This window comes from Camelus dromedarius, chromosome 12 (assembly GCF_036321535.1).
Source record: "Camelus dromedarius isolate mCamDro1 chromosome 12, mCamDro1.pat, whole genome shotgun sequence".
Taxonomy (NCBI): domain Eukaryota; kingdom Metazoa; phylum Chordata; class Mammalia; order Artiodactyla; family Camelidae; genus Camelus; species Camelus dromedarius.
The window spans coordinates 56,638,987-56,661,110 of NC_087447.1; the positions used below are offsets into that span (position 1 = coordinate 56,638,987).

The 22,124-nt window shown below is 35.4% G+C and overlaps 1 protein-coding gene across 20 annotated transcripts in view; it reads right to left on the reverse strand.

Annotated features, from left to right (window-relative positions):
* The window catches only part of DLG2 (discs large MAGUK scaffold protein 2), a 1,729,700-nt gene that overhangs the window by 596,182 nt on the left and 1,111,394 nt on the right, over nucleotides 1-22,124 (reverse strand). The window lies entirely within an intron of this gene.

Sequence of the window (22,124 nt, forward strand, 5' to 3'; positions counted from 1 at the left end):
AGGAGATGGTACCAAATAGGTACTGTGAGCTTACAAGGAATGAACCATTTAGGGGCGATGTTACAGTTACAAGGGAAACATTTTTTAATATCTTTTACATATTCCATGAATAGACACTAAAATATGACCTTAGAAAGTCAGTGGTAAGGGCAGCACACCTATATGACATTTTTTTGCTATAAAACAGCATTAAGAATGATCATGTCAGACAAGGAATGTCTTTTCTTTATTGGCTCAAGCTCAGGTAATTCATCCCCATTATCCTCTTGTTATATTTGATGGGAACCCCCGGACCATGTAACCATGCCTATGTACTTCAGTAACAATGAGAAAAGAACAAACCAGGACATAGCTGAAATTCCTAATGAGAAACCATTTTAAGCATCCAATCAACCTTTAAATTGATCTGAATTTCCAGAGAGAAATACTTTAAATATAGCCAGGCAACATGTAACATATGCCTTAGATTTCAACAGCCATGAATACAGGGTATATAAAGAGCTACTTTAAAATAATCTAACAAATATTCAGTTCTCAGTTTTATCTATCACAGAGTCCTTCGGAGCTGAGCAAAACCTCTGGGCAAGAAAATTCTTGGATTAGGGGTCTCTTTTTTCTTATATATGTCTCGGCAACATCATTAACGTTTAGAAATCAGCCAGAAAAACTAACTTTCAACTATAAAGCTGTAATTTTTGTAGTGTTCAAACTTTAGTTTACTTTTCCTTCTTTAGAAGAATTTAAACATAATTCTTGCATATTGAGAGCTTTATAGAGGCAAGGGCCAGAGAGCTCTAATACCTAACAGCCTGGCAAAAAAGATCTAATGAAGAGAAAAAAAAAAAAAAAAGAAAGAAAGAAATGAATGACTGAACTAGGTAATTAATTTATTTATCTGATTTATAAACACAGACATTTGTGGGTTTTCTTCCATAAGGAACTTGTATATGGCATCATTAACTGAAGATATAATTGTAACTATAACCAGCAAATATAAAGAATGACAACAGACTTTACTTGTGTGTGTCCATCAGCCACTTAGAGCATGTTTTCGAGTTTCTAATTACATGAGCTAATTGGTGAATCACATTTTACTGTGTTACTACACTATCAAACAGCCCTAAACCAAATTTGATTTTCTGGGCTTCAGCAAGTTAATGACTCAGAGAAGAGGACTTGATGATGTTAGAACTAAGCTTTAGCATCTTTACAGACTTTTTTTGTTCTTCACACGTAAAAATGCAAAACAGAGCTCAAACTCCCTGTAAGTGTGTGTTTCCGTATTAATTCTTTTTTCTTTTTCCTTTTCATCACTTTCTTTAGTTGACAGAGGGAAGGCAGAAAGGGAAGGCTGAGTTAATGTGATGTGTTTTAATTCTCACAGTATGGCTCCACAAAGCTTTTCTTTGCTTCAGTGCTTCTCTAGAGTGAAGCCCTTCACATTATTAAAGTGCTGCCAACTAGGGAGGGAAAAAAAAAAAAAACAAAACAACTTCAAACAGAAGAAAACAAGCCTCTGATAATAAATATCAGAGGGGAAAATTCTGTTAGGAAGGGCTAAACAGTCAAGAATATTTTAGTGACATACACTGCATAGTCAAGGTCTACTAAAATCTTTGCTTAACATTTCTGTGATCATACATGCTGACTGTTAGATCCTAGAAGCATTATATATGCATATCGTACTTTGTATTCAGAAGTTCCCCAGTCGGCTAGATGAACTGCTGATGGCTTATATTTACTTCATGGGTCTTTAGTTTTCAACTTAAGAAAATAATGTCACTTGTCTAATTCAACAGCAGCCAGGATCTCAATATAAGCAAGGAAGGTGACGCCTAGGTTGGGAAGCGACCTTACTTTTAAAAGAAAGCATTTATGTTCTTTTCTTTTTTTTTAAGATACTGACAGGCATATGCAGAATAGATAAACAATATTATACTGTATAGCACAGGGAAATATATACAAGATCTTGTGGTACCTCACAGTGAAAAAAAAATGTGACAATGAATATATGTATGTTCATGTATAACTGAAAAATTGTGCTCTACACTGGAATTTGACACAGCATTGTAAAATGACTATAACTCAGTAAAAAATAAATAAATAAATAAATAAATAAATAAATAAATAAATAAATAAATAAAAGCATTTCATGACTACAACAGGATTTAGTGAAATTATCAAGGAGTGAAAGGATTTTAGCATAGGTGAAGCAATATTTCAACATTTAGTCGAGGAGCGTTTAAAACATGGAATAACAAGAGCCAGAGTGAGAGTTCAGAAAAGACATTTAAGAGGTTCTAGCGTCTATTGTTTCATCACTAGGAGAATATGATCTATGTTCTGCGTGAGGATCCCTAAGACAAGAACCTACAGCCTCCCTTGGCAAAGCCCCTGGGGGAAAGAAAGAAATAGAAAGAACTAAGAATGCCTCCATTTTAAACAAAAGTACATAAGAGTGGGCTGTGAAATTTAGTAGCTTTTCAGATGAGTACACCAATACAGTCTTTCTTAAATTTTTTCCCTGCATTTACTTAGAAGAGTGGTTGCTTACTGACTGGTAAAGAGCCAAGAGGTACGAACAGTAATTCCCACCTGGCTGGAATTTTGAGTTCTCACTCAACAAAACCGAAACAAAAAAATAAGCAAGCAAACAAAAAGAACCCAAAACTGTGTTATGAATGGCTCCCATAATCTTCTGGGTGGGGGGCGGGTTAAGGATAATTTATTGCCTGAACTTGCCTTAATGGTCCCAGTCTACCCCCAATTAAGTTGTATACTATATGCCTTTCAATGCACAAAACTTTCTTCCTGAAAAGAGTTCTGTCAAATACATTTTTGTTTCTGTTGTTCTTGACCAGTAACACTACCTGGGATATTTAAGAAACCTGGTAATGTTTTACGCCCCTGATAGTTTGGGGCCTGTACAGCTGCATGGATAGAGTTTCCATTGTTCCACATCTGCCCTGACCATCACTTACAGTCTCCTCTCCACCTAGAAGAGTGAAAAGACTGGCAGTTTTGTAGCCAGGGAGGGTCAAGGAAGTAGATGGAATTGCCCAGTTTTGAAATCTGTTTTTCTTCATCTACTTGATTTTTCTGAACCCACTGGTTCTGGAGTGACAGCTGGTAGGTTTCCATAGTGACTAGAAAATCAAATTGATGCCGCACATAGTCCTGCACTGTTTTGGGCATGTAGCCTTCCTGGTCTCCTATGAAAGTTAGATAAGAGTAGAACCCACCCAAATTCAAACTTGGTATTTAAAAGTTCTAATTTCATAAACGTTGACTGCTTTACATATTTTTTTTTCTCTCCCCAACAGCCTCTAGTTAATTTTGCTGCCTTTTTTCCCCCTTTAGTGCTATAGTAACCACCTGCCTGGGTGATAATATAATTTGACTTTGAGATCTATTTTTATCTCTTAAAAAGAGGTTTTTCATGAATAACACATATGAACCATTCCATGTTTTAATACTCTTTAACTGGAATCTTAAGTAATGACTTCTTTGATTTTTTTTTTGTTCCTTGACACATTTGTAATTTCATTAAAACTAACAACATACTAAAATGTGAGATGAATTTTTATATATTCCCATGTCACACACTGAAACAAGTGCTGAAACAGGAATATCAAAGTGTTGGCTTCTTAAGACTGAACACAATTCCACCTAATGAACAAGTATTGAGCGTGCATGATTTGCCAAGTGATGTGATGGGTACTGAGAAAATAAAGATCTTAAGATATGATCTCTATTCTCAAGAAACATACAGTCCTTAAAGAGGCACCAAACACAAATGTATTAAAACCTACAAAAGTGTGATACCTAACATACAAAATATAGAGATGGATTAGAGAGTCACAGCCCCATTGTTGCCACATACAAAGTCTGTACAGGTCTATTTGTAATTTGTTGTGTATGAAAATTTGATTCATTAGTAGCATAGGATATGACAGATAATGTACTAATTCTGCTCTTAATTATAAGTGATTATAATGTAGGAAACAAGACTTATCTCAATCTTATGATTTTAGCATATAAAGTTGCCACTGGATGCTAGGAGATTTGTGATGATCATGGAGTCCAGAGCATCTGGTTTCCATGGCTTTTTGCTACTCCCAGTACTAGACTTAGCCCGCGTCATTCTGCTTCATCTGTGGTAGTAGCATATAACACAGTACCTACCATACAGATGAACAGTGACTATTTTAATGAGGAAATTTTAAAAAATCTATGAATCAATAAATGAGATTTGTTGGATAAGTAAAACCTGATGCTCTCAGACTCTAGTCACTAATGGGGATGCATTTCCTACAGGGCTCAAGCCTTTCAGCATTGCCAGCTTAGATATCCTCACCTCTGAGATTAGCTCTTCTCAGGAGTTTTTACTACACGGAGTCAAAACCATCATCAAATGCCGCAGCAGGTCCACACATACACACACTTATCTGCATTCCTCTTTCTTTATACGTTGCCAACATTTATCCCTCTCTCCTATTGGAGGACCTTTTACAGTAAACATGTCATGATGCTGTAAGCTCTTTATAATTGAATCTCTTATGTCCATGCTCTTATGCTCAATAGGTAAGAACATGGGTTCCAGAGGTGTAAAAAAAAAAACAAACAAACAAACAAAAAAAAACCCACCAGATTTTAATCCTAGCTTCAATATTTATGACATGTACGAATGTGAGTAATTTCCTTAATCTCAAAAACAGTATTCTCAAGTGGAGAACAGAACCACCAAGTACTTCCCTTAGATAGTTATTATGGGGATTAAATTAGATAGCTTATGTGAAATACTTAGCACACATCTTAAATAATAAAGAAGTTTTAGTGAACAACTATAAGCCAGCAAACTGGACAACCCAGGAGAAATTATTAGTAAGAATACTGAATTAGTAACATAAATTCTCCCAAGAAAGCAGGACCCAGGATCAGATGGCTTCAGTGGTGAATTTTACCAAACGTTTAAAAAAGAACTAACAGTAATCCTTCTAAAACTTTCCCCCTCAAAATTGAGGGAACATTCCCAAACATATTTTAGCAGGCCAGCACTATCATGATACCAAAAATCAGGAAAAGATGCTTCTAGAAAATAAAACTACAGGCCAATATTCCTGATGAATATAGATGCAAAAACACTCCATAAAATACTAGCAAGCTGAATTCAGTAGCACAATAAGAGGATCATTCATCATGATCAAGTGGGATTTATCCCTGGAATACAAGGATAATTCAACACAGTCAATCAATGTGATACAACACATTTACAGAATGAAAGAAAAGAATCATATGATCATCTCAATGCATGCAGAAAAAGCACTAGAAATTTCCACATCCATTCATGATAAAAAGCTCAACAAATCACACATAGAAGGATCATATCTCAACATAATAAAGGCTGTATATGACAAGCCCACCACTAACATCATACTCAATGGTGAAAGTTTGAAAGCTTTCCCTCTAAGATCAGGAAAGATAAGGGTGTCTACTCTCAACATTCCTATTCAACACAGTACTAGAGATTCTAGCTAGAGCAGTCAGGAAAGAAAAAAAGGTATCAGAATTGTAAAGGAAGAACTAAAATTATCTCTATTTGCAGATGACATGATTTTATATATACAAAATTCTAGACACTCAACCAAAAACTGTTAGATCTAATCAATGAATTTAGTAAAGCTACAGGATACAAAAACAATATACAAAAATCAGTAGCCTTTCTATACACTAACAAAAAATTTTCTAAAAAAGAAATAAAGAAATTGATCTCATTTACAACAGTATTAAGAATAATAGAATACTTAGAAATAAATTTAACTAAGGAGATGTAAGGTTTCTAGTCTGAAAACTGAAAAATATTGATAAGCTAAGTCAAATAAACAAATAAATGGAAAGGTATCCCATTCTCAGTCCCAATGGATTGAAAGAATATTGGTGACATGTCAATTCTACCAAAAGCCACCTATAGATTCAATGTAATTCCTATAAAGATTCCAATTGCAATTTTTGTTAGTAGAAAAAGCACTCCTAAAATTTATATGGAACCACAAAGGTCCCTGAATAGCTAAAGAAATCCTGAGAAAGAAAAAAGCTAGAGGCATCACATTTTCTGATTTCAAGCTATATTAGCTACAGTCATCAAAGCAGTATGGTAGTGGCATCTAAGAACAGATAGAAAAAAAAACAAAAACAAATGGAACAGAATCAAGAGCCAGAAATAAACCTAAGCATACAGTCAACTAATATTTGACAAAGGAGACAAAAATACTCAACAGAGAAAAGACAGTCTTTTCAATAAATGGCACTGAGATAATTGAATATTCACATGTAAAAGGATGAAACTGGACCCATACCTTACACCACTCACAAAAATTAACTCAAAATAGATTAAAGACTTTAATGTAAGACCTGAAACCATTCCTAGAAGAATACATAGGAATAAAAATCCTTGGCATTGGTCTTGGTAATGATTTTTTGGATATACTATTTAAAGCACAAGAAACAAAATAAAAATAGAAGTAGAACTGTATTAAATTAAAAATTTTCTGCACAGCAAAAGAAACCATCAACAAAGTAAACAGACAACCTATGGAATGGGGAAAATTATTTGCAAACTATTTATCTGATAAAGGGTCGATACCAAAAATATATAAAGAATGCATACAATTCAATAGCAAAACCAAAACAAAACAAGCACAAAAACAAATAACCCTATTAAAAAAGGGGCAAAGACCTGAACAGACATTTCTCCAAAAATGACATGTGAAAGGCCAACAGGTCATGAAAAGATGTTCAGCATCACTGGTCATTAGGGAAATGCAAATTAAAACCACAATGATCATCACCTCACACCTGTTAGAATGGCCAAAAAGACAAGAGATAAAAAATACTGGCATGGATGTGGAGAAAATGGAACCCCTGGGCACTGTGAGTTACATTGTGAACTGGTAACAGCCACTGAGGAAAACAGTATGGAGGATTTTCAAAATATTAAAGTTAGAACTACCATATGATCCAACAGTTCTACTTCTGGGAATATATCCAAAGGAAACAAAAACACTACACCTTAACACAAATACCTCTTTCTGAATCCACCTAAGAGACTCCCTTACGAATAGGAATCATCTTAGCTTCCTCTCCCAAATCAGGTCAGTATGGCTTTTGCTCAGAATATCACCTCAACTGGACTTTCTCCCAATCTTTCATCCACTCACTCTTGCATCTTCTTTTTAATACTCTTTCCTAGTTTGATCATCATATTGCTCTGCTATTGGCACTCATTTTCCTAAGGCTGTTCTCATTGCATCCCTTATATCCCCATCTTTATGAGGATCCAGATTTTATCTTACTCATTTTTTGCACCACTGTAGCCTTTTCATAGTTGTCTCCAAAAGAATCTTTAGAACCATGTCATGTGAGAACTCCAAAAATTGCACTGTCATTGAACTTTTCTCCATCTTTAAGTAAGCATTAGGCAGCCCCTAATAACTGCTCTCTTTTCCTATGAAACATGGTTTGAATTTATCTCTCCATCTCAGGGAATTCTTTATACACATGCACTGGTAATTTCTAATTAAAATACTGAATGCAAAAATTAAAACACACTCTAACACTTAACTGAGAACCCACCATGTGCTAGGTATCATGATAAATCCCAGAGGTACAGAAATGAATGAGATATGGCTCCTGCCATCAAAGCAGAGAGAGGCGAATGAAGGAAAACAATCAGTTAACTGATATGGCTGCTATGGTAGATGTCTGTAGATTACAGCAGCTGCAGAGATGACCCAGAGGAAGGAACAGGTGATTGTACTTGGAGGTTGTCAAAAAAGGCTTCAGAGAGGAGATGGTATGCACTGAATGTGTTCATGGGCAGATGCTCATCAGAACATATAGCAAAAAGATGAGCCTACAAAGGCAGAGGGAACAGAATGGGCCACTTCTTCAGAGTGCTCTGCTGGAGAGAGCACTGGCTTAGAGTCAGAAGACCTATATTATAGTCTTGATTCCGTGGTCTAACATGCTGGGTAACCCTGGGAAGGTCATGGTGCTATAATTTTCTCATGCAGACAGATGATCTTTGAGGTTTCTCCCTTCTCTGATCTTCTATCAGGGCTTTCCCCCCATCTACCGTTTAAATCATATTTACTTTGTCACTTTGGTAAAGGTGCACCCAACCAAACTTTACCAAGAATTTTTCTATTATTCTCTATTCCAAAGATCCCAGTCAGCAACCCATAATCCTGCCAGCTAGTATCTCCCTAACCTTGTACCTCTGTCGTGTCCCTTTTCCTTGATCTGTAAGGAAAGAATCAGGGAGCAAACTAGATGGCAGTATCACCTGCTCTCCCTAGCTTCACTAAACCATGGTGCCATCAGAACCTTCCCCATTTCTTCTTAAAGATCTCAAGTCTTCTGGTAGAAATAAAAGGTAGTCTTTCCTCTTTGAAAAAGGAAAAAAACCCAAGGGAGCTTTGCTCTATCTTAATCCGAAATAAAGAGCTGAAGATTGATGTTCATTATCTTCATCTCTCTCTTTTTTTTTTAAATCACATTTAACTTTAAATATCTCTGCTGGATAGATGAAAAACACGTACTGAAAAAGTGGAAGTTAATCTACCAGCCTGGAAGCTCTAATCAGGATGAGAGCATCATTAGACAAAGCCTGGAGGTTTGTAGCACACCAGTAAGTTGTCCACCACTTTCTTTAATAATGTCCCTTCTATACTACCTGCACTGCTTAACATTGTGTTCTCTCTTCATATTAAAAGAAATTAAAAGTTTAGATTGTGGAATCCAAAAGGCCTGAATTCTAATAGCAGTTCTGTCACTTACAGAGTGTTAGAACTCATCTCTGTTATATATTATACACATTTGTGTGTTAATATTGTTTATTTAAACACTTAGTAGTAAGCAAAAGATTTTCTTTTTAAGGTTTATAGGGCATCTATTTTAATCTAAGGTATACATCTGATTACTTCAGGAATACTATTCAATTATAATGAGACTGGCTTATAAATGTACAGATTTATAAGAACATAATCATAGTTAGAATTTCTTACTTTTGATAAACACAAACTACAAAAATAACTTGATGTCCTTAGTTAAGATTCTTTTGCTAAGAGTTCTATATTCTATTCTTACAACTCACCTGAATGTGTTCTACCAGTAAACCCTGATTTCAAGTTAAACTGCTAATTCTAATTAGACAAACGTCTGAGTTCAGTGAGCTGCTAAATCATAGCTTCTACCAAGTACAGAAAAAATTAATCAGTATCCTATGATCTGTTCCATTCTTAAACAATTTTCTTTTGGTTTCGTTATTTCCTCTGCCTTTGTCATTAAGACTTTATGACACATAGAACTTTGTGGCTAGAAAAGTGATCGCAGACTTAATAATTACTATGGTGTTTTTTAATTTAATTAGAAACCACATTTTTTTTTTAAATTAAGTAGCTCTTAATACTTGTAAAATTGTGATTATTTTTCCTGGTATTTCTGTCAAGAGAGATCAAGGAAGATAGCTTCGAGTTCTTACATGTATATAAAAAAGCCATTTTATATATACAAAGCTGTCTCAATTAAAGAGTTCTGTAAAGGAAAAATACTGTCACTTAATAAGTCCAGAACAGGGCTTGTCTCTGGTTTGGAAATGGGATATTTCTTCCCAGCTTTGTTCCCTTGCTTTGCACCATTTGTTGGATGGTGTAATAACAGATGATTTTAATGCTTTGTTTTGGCTTCAGCCTGGTGCAGGCTATTTTGTTCTTTACGTTTAAATATTCCATAAGCTTGAACACGCTCTCTGAGACAAGCAAATGGTGTTAAGAACACAACTGAGTGTTTAAGAGGGCATTATGAGACACTAGGTTTTTGTCCCATTAATCCCCCTCCCTCACCTGACCACCCCTATATACAAACCCCCTGGTCACTTGCAAGTCAAGTATCCAACAAAATCAAGAGCTCAAAGCACATACCCAAAAGATTCAGAAAAACATAAACAAAGTGAGCGATGAACCACAAAATAAGATTTCACAAATATAATGGTGCAAGCAGATAGCCAAGAATATTTTCTCTTCCATGTGAGTATAATACAAGTATAATATAATACAATAGGATGAGGCAGAGTATCAATGTCATTCATTTCTTCATCTTTGACTTTTCTCCTCAAACCCCTGCAATCTTGTTTCTGTTCCACCACCACACCGAAACTGAGCTCTTAAGGGATCAACAAAGATCCACACTGGAATACAATGATCTTTTCCCAGCTTTCATCTTCCCTGGTTTTTATGCAGCATTTGACAATCTGGAGTGTCATTCAGTTTTCTTTTGTCACATGATTGATATCCTTGTTGGTCTCTTCCTTACTGCTCAATCAAGCAATTATGTCATTTCCTTTTTTCTTGGCAGATACAGGCGTTCACAAAGCCTGTCCTTATTGTTGCACAATCTTTACCTGGGTTTTCATCTCACCCGACTTTTATTTTCTGAGTTAATGCCCTACTATCACTCCAGTCTCAGTGAGTCTAAAATAGAACTAATCATCTTGCATAATTATAACCATCATTTCCTGCAGCCTACCCTATATACCTGTTAAGAGCATCCTCTTTTTCACATACATCCTTTATATTTGTTATCCAACATCCTATTTTAAGTCCTAAACTATCACTTTCTTAGAACATCAATATAATTTCCTAAAAATATTTTTGCCTCTATCATTTTTCAGTATCGATCGATTTTTCATATCCTTTGAGATTTATCTTTCTAAAAAACAATGTTTACATCATGTAATTTTGCTGCACAAGTGGCTTTAAATAAATTTTCTTTATCCATAAAGAACATTCCAGACTATTCACCAGCTGTTACCAACCTAACTGTCTAGCGACAGACCCTACGTTTTATCTTCAAAAGCATATTCTAGCCAAGTAATTATACTGAACCTAAATAAAGCACCTCTTCTCTTTGGTATCTTTATTAATGTCCTATACTCCACTCTAAATATCTTTTTTAATCTATGCTTATTAAAATCCTAATTAATTTAGGAAAATATTGTTGAGTGCCTAGAATTTTCCAGATACCACGTTAGATCTTAGGGAGGCAGTAGTAAACAAAACACAGCCTGCATCCTCATGGAGCCAGATTCTATTTGGGAACGTGGGAAGCTTCCATTTCTGTCAGCCAAAGGCTATCTCTTCTATGAAGTCAAAAAGGTTTTTCTTATCAATCCTCTGAAAATCATCACTATTCTCTAAATCACCCCCACCCCAAGCTAGTAACAATAATGATACCACTTCGGGCACTAGTATTACAACGACTGTTGTTTTCCGAGTGTCTACTACATGACAGGCACTATCATAAACTGACCTAATAACTAAAATAATCCTGAGAGCTAAACATTTTTAATATTAATTTCACTATTGAGAAAGCCAAGTTTCTAAGTTAGGCAATTTCTCTGAGGTTATACAGTCATAAGCACCATGAAACCAGGAGTATCTTGTTCATCCCTCTCATCACTCAGTGATGGGAAATGTATGTTCAATCCAAATTTGTGGAAGAAAATTAAAGAAGAAGTGGCTGTAAGGAGAGAGGAAAGAATGGAAGTACCTAGTGTTTGAATCAAGGGCAGTCTAATGTGAGAACACTAAGCTTTCTCCTTGGTCGTACACAGCATAGTCCTGCTCTTACCATGCTTGTGCTCTTCCTCAGGGTCCAGCTCCTCAAGCTGTGCTTCATCTTCCTGATAGACTGTCTTACTGTTCAGATGAGGCACTATATTTTAGATTATATTTTCTCCTGTGGCACCTGTTGTAATGACTTGCCCATATTAGCCATTTCATAAATATCTACTGAAGAAACAAATCAATTGAACCTTATATTAAGGGATTCTTTTTTGCCATAAATCTTTAAAAATCCCTTTGTATTCAAAAGTCCTACTTACCATTGTCAGTTTCCAAAGGAGTCAACTGTCTTAATTTCTCTCTAATCATTTTACTTCAAAACTTGCTAACAATAAGCTGTCTCCCTTTTCATCTGAATATAGGTCACACTCTCAGCAGCCTTCAACATCAATCCATCAGTCAACAAATATTTATTGAGTGACTATCTCCACCTTCTTTGCTAGCTCATATGATCTCTTTCGTCTGATTCTGAAAGTACATCACTATCTTCACAACCTTAGAGAAGAACTATAGAGCTACACTGCCCTGTTAATTCATCTGCTCTTTTATCAAGATCACATGAAAAAGTTTTTTTAAGTTCTGTGATTCTGGAAAAATGCTTTGGTCTGCTTGTTATAAAAAAGGTCAGATCAATCTTTCTGCATCAGACGCTAAGGGAAAGCATTCTGCTGCTTTATATGTTATTTCATTTTTCTTGAAGCACTTTAGGATCATGACATGGAGCTGATTATTAATGCTGTGTCATCCCCCAACCCCTCCACCCGCCACCCTGCCAGTTGGTAAAATATGGAAATCGCAAGGTTTCAAGTTGTTTACGTGTAATGTTTTTCCAATTATGCTAACAACAGTATTAATCATTAACACACTATTTTCATATACATTATTATTTGTTCCTCATAACCATTCTATGTGGATTGATATCTCAATTTTATAGATAAGCAAATAGCTCAGAGATGATAAACAAGTGGCTCAAAATTGCTAGCTAGTAATGTTGGTGTTTTGATGAGAATCTAGTTTTGCACTAACTGGATAATGTGTTGGCTACCAGATTCAGGCTTAAATTCAATCAGACATGGATGCTAATCCTGAACTGGCCACTTATTAGTTTTGTGACTTTAGAGAAGTTAGACAGCCTCACTTCCTCCTCAGTAAAATAAGGTATTATTTATATTTACTTCAATAAGGTTGTTAGGAGTTTTAAATTAAGTACAAAGTATAGCACAGTGCTCAAGAGTACATACTCTAGATATTCCAGCTGATAAAAAAGGAAATTGTAAGGTTACTTACACTCTAGAGCCGGATTGCCTGAGTTCGACTCTGCCAGTTACTAACTACGAGATCTCTAACCCAGTCCCCTCATCTGGAAAACAGGGTTCATAATCTCATACGGTTGTGAAGACTGAATGAATTAATGAATTAATATAAATAAAAAGAATAAGCAAAATATTTGGAACATTGCTGGGGACATGCTAAATGGTTATTATACTACCCATTATTACAAAATGGTGAAGTAGGGTGCTCAGAAAAATCCTCTCCCCTAAGAACAACTTTAAAATAAAATTGCCAAAAATAACCATTTCTGGACTCTGGAAACTGACCAAAGGCATACAGAAAATTGAAAAAACTTTGATTCAAGAATCTCAGTTAACAATAGCCAGAATCCGTGGTGTTTTAGCCTGGGGCTGCTTTTACACATTCCCCTCCCTCAAGTTCTGTGGGAGCAAGAGTTCTACCAAGGCAAGAAAAGCTATGAAGACCAGAAGCTTTGCTGCCATAGGGGACCAACTTCATTTGGAGCAGCATGTGAGAAAACCTCATAATCAGGAATGTTGTTAAAAACATTAGTGATTTTGGTGGTAAGTCAGAAAAACTGACCACTGTGGTAGCTTAAGTTAGCAGTACTGGTTTGTGGAAGCTACAGATGGTACAGACTAGCTGGAAATTTAACAGGGAAATCTGTTGAATGAATCATGGCAGGGCTCGATAGCTCCAAAAGATCCTTGTTGGAGTAGAAGACTGAGTGCACGTGCAAGGTCATTCACTGACAGGAGCCAGGAAAAGGTCCTAGCCATCTACACATCCCTGGATGAATGTGAGGCCTTGCACATATGCAGGGGAGTCATAATAAGGCCTATTATAAAACAAAATCTCAGGAAGATTTGTAAACTGAATTTAAACACATTTCCCAACCCATACACAAATCCACTAACAAAGGATGGAAGACTTACTGGCTCAAAGTGTTTAAGTAGAACCTCTGACCAATCATTGGCTCACTACTAAGCTATACTGATTTAGAGGCAACCCTAGGAAGCCAGAATCCAAAAAAGAAAAACAAAAAAGGAAAACTCAAAAGAGGGATCAGCAGTTACACACTTCAGGAAAGACAGAATCGAAAGATCTAGCTAAACAAACACACACAAAGAAACAGCAGTTAGGAGGGTTGATGGCAAATAAGAATGAACAGCTGCTATAACATATTATCTCATATGGTCTGTTTTCAAAAAAGAAATTATGAGACATTCAAAGACAGAAAAATATGACCCACACATAAGAAAATAAGCAGTAAAAGCAAACTGTTTCTGAGGCATCTTAGATGCTGGAATTAACATTAAAAAACATCAAAGTAGTTCTCAATATGTGCAAAGAACCAAAGGAATCATGTTTTAAAATTTAAAAGTATGACAACAGTGACTAATCAAAAAGAGACTATCCATAAAGTATGAATTATAGAAAGTATGTAAAATTTTTACAGTTGAAAAGTATAGCAACTGAAATGAAAAAATTCACTGGAGGTTGTAGTTTCTGCTCTAGCACGTAAGGATCATAGCAGTCCCCACTCCTTCCTGATAACAGAAAGCTAAACAAACTGAAAATAAACTGCATCAGAAAAGTGAGGTCACAGAGCAAACTGCTGTCTCCCAAATTGGAGAGACAAGAGGGCAGACACAGAGAAGCTCTAGTTACTGTGGTAGAAATCTCCACAGGAACCAGTGCCAGAGTACGAAAAACTTAAATTGTAATTGATGAATTGTGGAGGCTCCATGTGGACAAGCCTGAGGGATAAAAACTCCAGAGGGATTCAGTCTTTGGGGTCACAACCACACTGAGTTTTATCTCTAGTAAATCTACCACGTTCTTCAGAGTAAAGATTGGAGAAAAATTCCTCATGCTTCCAGTAGGGGGAGGGAAAAAGGAACTATTTTGAAAAATGCAGATGCATTCTGTTCTTAACAAGGGTATCCTCAGGAGAAATTATTTTACCAGAGCCTAGCCTACCTGGGTAAGGGAAATATCAACTTCAGCACCTTATAACCATTCTATATCACCTGAATGGGGCAAAAACTGAAAAGCCCTGGAGGCATTCACAGTTCAGAGGCACAGGCTTACTAAAAGATCGAAACCATGTCGTAAGAGTATAGAACAATACTCCTTTCTCTGACACATTTACTATTTACTGCAGTTCCTATTTACTGCAGTTTACCTAGTACATCATGTCCTTTCAACAAAAACTTACAAAGCATAAAAGGCAAAACACACATTTGGAAGAGGTTATGCAAGTATTAACCAGTCAAATATGGTAGGAATGTCAGAATTATCAGAACAGTTAAAAAAAAAAAAAACTAATATCCGAAAAGGTTTAAGGTAAAAGAAGACAACATACAAGAACAGATGAATAATGTAAGTAGAGAGATGGAAATTCTTGGAACTGTCCAAAAAGAAATGCCAGAGATTAAAAAAAAAAAATCACTGTAACAAGAATGATGAATGTTTTTTCATGAGCTCATTAGGCAAGGAATGGCTGACAAAAGAATCTCTAAGGTTGAAATTACAGTAGAAACTTCCAAAACTGAAAAGCAAAGGAAGAAAAGACTAAAAAACACCAAACAAACAGAATATACAAAAGCTGTGGGGCACTTACAAAACATGTAGTATACATCTAATGAGAATACCAGAAGGAGAAGAAACGGGGAAAGGAAAAAAAGCAGTATTTAAAGCAATTTTGACTGGGAAGTTTTCCCAAAGTAATGTCAGATATCAAACCATAGATCCAGGAAGCTCTGAGAATAACAAACAGATTAGCTGCCCCCAAACACCTAGGCATATCACATATAAAGTTCAGAAAATCAAAGACAAAGAAGAAATTTTGAAAGAAGCCAGAGGAAAAAAGCACCTTCCTTATAGAAGTGCAAAAATAAGAATTACATTTGACTCCTATACAGAAACAATACACACAAGAAGAGAAAGAAGTGAAATACTTTAAACATTGAGAGAACCCCCCCACCAACCCAGAATTCCATACTCTGCTAATTACCTTTCAAAAGGGAAAGAGAAATAAAGACTTACTCCAACAAAAAAGAAAAAATTGAGTAAATGTATTGCCAGACCTGCTTTGAAAGAACTGCCAAAAGAAGTTCTTCAGAATGAAGTGAAAATGATATAGGTCAGAAAAATGGATCTACATAAAGAAAGAGCAACAGAGAATAAATAAGTAAAACCAAAAAAAAAAAAAACTCACTTTATTTTTCTTATTCTTAATTGACCTAACAGATACTAGTTTGTTCAACATAGTAATATCAATAGTATATTCAATTATGTTTTTATGTTTTATGCTTATGTATGCATGGGATTAATAGCAGATATGATACAAGGGATGGTAAGAAGTAACAAGGAATATTTTGTTATTATTAGGTACTTGCAGTACCTGTGAAGCAGCATATTATTTGACAGTGGACTGAACTGGTCAATGTACAGCACAAACTCTAAGATGACAATGAAAAAAGTAAAAGAATTAGTATAATTGATACACTAAGAAATGAGAGGAGATGGAATTATATAATATGCTCCATTAAAACCAAAAAAGGCATAAAACATTTAGAAAAAATAGAAACAAGTAATAAGGGCCACAAATAGAATCCAAGAAAGATGGTGGATATTAATCCAACATATAAATAACCACTTCAGATGCCAATGATTTAAATGCAACAATTAAAAGACAGAGATAGCCAGAGTGGATCAAAAAAACAAGACCCAACTATATATTGTCTACACAAAAACCACTTTAAACATAAAGATACATAGATTAAAAGTAAAGAGATGGATAAAATACACCATGCTAACACTAATCACAGGAACCTGAGAGTAGCTATACTAATTTCAGATAGAGCAGACTTCAGAGCAAGAAAAATTATTAGGGATAAAGAGGCACATTATATAACTATTAAGAAGTCAGTACACAAAGTCCTAACAATCCTTAGTGTGTATGTGCCTAGCAACAGAGAGTGAAAATACGTGAGGCAAAAAATGGTAAGAATTCAAGAAGAAGCAAATGAATCCACTATTACAGTTGGAGACTTGGACACGCCTCTATCAGAAATGCACCATTCAGCAAGGCAGAACATCAACAAGGACAGAGTTGAACTCAACAGCACTATCACTCAACTGGATACAATTAACATCTGTAGACTACTCCACGCAACAATAGCAGATTACACATTCTTCTCAAGCTCATGTGGAACATGTACAAGATAGACCACATTCTGGGCCATAAATCACACCTTAACAAATAAAAAAAAACAGAAATCATATAATGTCTGCCCTCAGACCACAATGGAATTAAACTAGAAATCAGAAACAGAAGGATAGTTGGAAAAACCCTACAGTACTTGGACATGAAACAACATACTTGCAAATAACACAGGGAGCAAAGAAGAAATCTCAAGAGAAATTTAAAATATTTGGGACTAATTGAAAGTGAAAATACAACTTAAAATTAGTGGGATGCTTTAAAAACAGTGCTTAGAGGGAAATCTACAGCATTTAATGCATATATAAGAAAAGAAAAATGAACTAAAATCAATAGGCTAAGCTTCCATCTTTGAAAACTAGATAAAGAAGAGTAAATTAATTCCAAAGCAAGCAAAACAAAACAAAACAAAACAAAACAAAACAAAACAAAAAAACCCCGCAGAAATCAATGACATTGAGTAAAAGAAATTGACAGAGAAAATCAAAAAGCAAAACATAGTTCCCCGAGAAAATCAGTAAAATCAATGAGCCTTTAGCCAGGCTAAATGAACAAAAATGAGAGGTGATACAAATTACTAATATCAGAAAGGAAAGAGGGGATGGCAATAAATATCCCATGGACATTAAAAGTAAAATAGAGGACTATTATGAAAAACTCAATGCCCCAAATTTTGATAACCTAGATGAAATGAACCATTTCCTTGAGAGGCAATCACAAAAGAAACAGACAACCTAAATATACATATTTCCTAATATTAAAACCGACAGGGACATCATAAGAAACTACAGGCCAATGCCTCTCATGAACATGGGTGTAAAAATCCTCCACTATTATTCATATCTTCATCATTGTCATCTTCATAGCACTTTCTATAATTACACTATATTACAGTTGTCTATATTTATCCCATTAGACTTCCAGCTCTCCAAGGGCAGGGAACATTTCTTATTCATCTTTCTATACATTGTACCTAGCAGAGTATCTGGCACACAGTAGATATTCAATAAATATATGTTAAATTGAACTTTGTCAGACCCAAACTTTGCAGGTTGGGAGCAATCCTAGGGGTTCTTAAAATCTGCTTCAGGGGCTCACAGAGTTGTACATATATTATTAGGTAAGTAAATAAATGCTGCCAATGGACACTGTTTCTACCTACATCCCTAGTTGGAGTTTTAGGCTCCAAATAAAATTAAAATGATAGAGAATGAATTTTTAAACAGTATATTTACATAATCAATTTGCCAGTATCATCAGGTTCGTTAAAGTAGTATTACGCTGAACTGCATTAAGGCTGGAAAATTATTTTTGAAGCAGAAATAAATAAGCTTAAGTAAGTGAATGGTAGTTAAAAATTACCTGCTGGTAGCACAGCTGTATGTGTGAATAGTCATTATTGAGAAATACCTTTCTGGAAAAAGTTAAGTACCACTCAGTTGTTTATTTCGACTTGCTCTTATCCTTGTAACTAGAGAGAAGAGTATGGTGAGTGCTATGGGCATTTGCTTCACTTGACGCTGATGTTTAAAGATCTGCAAAAGCTATCCTTGGAGATATATACATATGTATGAATATACCCATATAAAATGTGTACATATATATAAGAAATCTTAAGGTGCCAGTTTTTCAATTGAAATAATGTGATAAAATGACAGTATTCTTTCTTAGCAAAAATTGGTAAGAACAGAGCTGATACATTCCAACTGTATTATCTTTATAATACTTTTCCAGATACCTAGGCTTACAGAAAAAGATAGATAAAATGCAGTTCCCATTTTCAGAGCACGCATTTGGTTTTCAAGGCCTCTTGAGGGTGGTTTGTCAATTTTCTTGGAAATCAAGGGGCTTATAAAGATCCAGAGGCAGTGTACTTGTACGGATTTTATCCTTTGTCATCACAAGGAATGAAAGATGCCTCCCTCTTGTCTGAGCTGTGAATCAAATCTGACCAAGGACTATTTCACCCAATTACTGTTTTGGAATTTGGGCATCTTAAAATCAAAAGAGAAAACACATTTTAAACCAAGAATCCATTTTTCCTACATCTGGCCTTAAGTGAATTTTCCCCTTATTGTTGCTAAATATTCTTGGCATCATCATCAGCAGAATCTACGCATATGAGCATTATTCTAGGCAATGGTGATTGCTTTACACCTATTGTCTGTTGGAGTCAATGAAGGGTATCTTTAGGAGGGTTCATAGTAAAGACTTTCAGACTCCTTAAAACTATTAATTGTTAGAACAGGAATACTCCCTTTGTACTATACACGATCACTTTAGACATAGGATTAAAACACTGAAAGTACTCAACATAAAGCAAATTCCCTTGGCAATGTGGCGTGTATTCTTGAGAAGAGATCTTTAGAAAGACTCTAAAGTGTAACCACTACTGCCTGAAATCTTAGCAGTATGCCCACAGCTTTCAGCCTTCCCAATATCAAATAGGATGTAATTACTGTTGCTGGTTTCCAGTCAACATTCAATTTTTTTTTTAAAATGCAGAGTCCTATAAACTTGCCAGTTTCCAAATATGCCAACGGTCCTGTGAGAATAACCTTTTGGATGAAGGATTCAGTTACTAGAGCAGGAAAGCGCTCTTGGGATCTTGAGGGAGCCACTCAGACTTAAAACTAAAGCAGCTATATACTTCTGAAATTTTCAACCCCTCAATTACAGATACATTTTTAAGTAATAAGTCATTGTTTCATAATAATACCTCAAGGTGTTGTTATGATATTCTCACATATACTAACTTCCTATGAGATAAGCAATGCCTTTATTCTCACTTTATATATGAAGAAACTGAAGCTTAGAGTGGTTAAGTACCCCAACCAAGTTCAATGAACAAGTTTTGAAGTTGGGGTGAGCATTTATATTTTTTGACTCTAGGTTCAGGATTCCCATTGAAAACTTGGGAACTTAAATTTTCCTAAGCATTGCAAGAAAATGTTTTCCCACTGAGCTAATATTGGAGTAAAAACTTAAAACAAGACTCTTTCCTTATTAAAAATTAAAAAAAAAAACTGGCTTCAAAATTTCAACCTCAAAGCCACAGCTCTCTCTAAATAGTCCCTTCTGCTCCTCCTTACTTCTCCATCAGGAAAGTGTTGGCAAAGACATGCTTAGTCTATTGCCAAAGAACACCCTTAAAGGAGCAGCCCACTAAGCCAAAAAGCAGTGATTATCACGGAAAAAAAGACAGACTGTCACAAGGCCTTGAGTGTGTTTGCAGAAATCATCCATGGTGCCTTTCTTAAAAGATTCTTTAAATGTCACTGAATTATGTTTCAGTAGGCTCAAAGTTGAACCCAGTAGTAGTAAAGTGTTCAGTGAAGACCATGAATAAAATTTGCTCATTCATTCATTCACTCATTCATATGTCTTGGGTGCCTACCATGTTCTTGAAATGTTGAACAATGTAGGTTCAAAGCAGGTCAATGCTAATGTTAGGACCAATCAATGATCAATGCTAATGTATTGCAACTTAAGAAACTTTCAAGAATCTTAGCAACTAGTATAATGGCAGGCAGCACAGTAAGTTAAGTGCCATGATAAAGGTGGAGAGATGGTGCTGTGGGAGTCCCTAGAAGATACACATAGCTTAGACTGGAGCAACGGATGTATCCAGGAGAAGTTTTTGCAGAGGCAGTAATGTTTAAATAATCTTGAAGGATGAATAGACAATACAATGGAGAACTGAGGAGATGGGAAGTATCCTCTAGAGGTCTAGATAAATGGCTCAAGGTACATAAAGACCAGGAGGAAATAAAGAGAAAGTATCTGATGTACTCCCTGGACTACAAGGAGTTTACCATGACTAGAAAATGTAGCAAAGTTTAAGTTTGTAGTCTCCAAAATGGATCCGATTTAATATACCTTATAGTTACACAGTTGGATTTGGAACCAGAAGTCAACTCAAACTACGCATGTAAAGCACATAATTTTGCTAAAATAATTCAGGGTTGTAACTTTCAGACACTTTAATGTTTTTAGAACATGGAAGTTCCCCTTTCAGAAAAGAAAATGGGCTTGTAGATTCTATGGAATAGCAATTGCCTGGGCTTTTTAGAGGCCCACCAGGGATTCCTTGCTGGGAGATTTGTGATGACCTGTAACATTACAGAACTAAAAGGAAAGGGCAGTTAGGTGGCCTTTCTTCCCATTCATAAATGTCTTCCCATTCAAGATGACTTCCTTCCTCTTCCATCATTTTTTTGTCAATTGATAAATTCCTTTCAAGATTTCTGACAAATAGAAAATGGCTTTATCTTACAAAAAATAGTTGGGAAACACTGGCTAACTGAAAAAGAAATACTGGACAATTAGTATTATGTATATTAAAATAAAGATACTGTTTAATTAAATATTTACTGAGCAGTCTTTGATACAATTTCAAGGAAAGGACAAAGGACATCAAACACAAAAAGAGGATACAAAATGGAAAGTTTGTTCATTTAAACTGCAGTCTGGTTTGTGGTCTAGGAATCAGAAGACCTGGAATCCAGCCCTGATTCTATTGCCAACCATGTGTACAATCTGAAGAAAGCTGAATCTTTTACTTGGCCTCAGTTTCTGAATCTATAATCTTAGGAAGCTGAGTTATGGTCTCTAATGTTTTGTTTTGGTTCTATTTTTATTTTTTTTTTAACATCCAAAACATTCATGATTATCAGAAATTTTAATTTTACAACCAAAGGAAAATGACTGTTTGTGTGAGCTCTGTAAGACAGGACTCCAAACAGAATTATTCAAATGGTCCATCTTAGTCTTTCCTTCCTGGTTTTACTGTACCTAATTATAGCTGGAAAACAAAGGGCAAAAAAATAATTTGGATACGGTTGTCTCCCCAAAAAAGGAAAGACCACCAAGTCTTTAGACAAAATGGGTTATTCTTTTTTCAAAAATTATAATAAAAA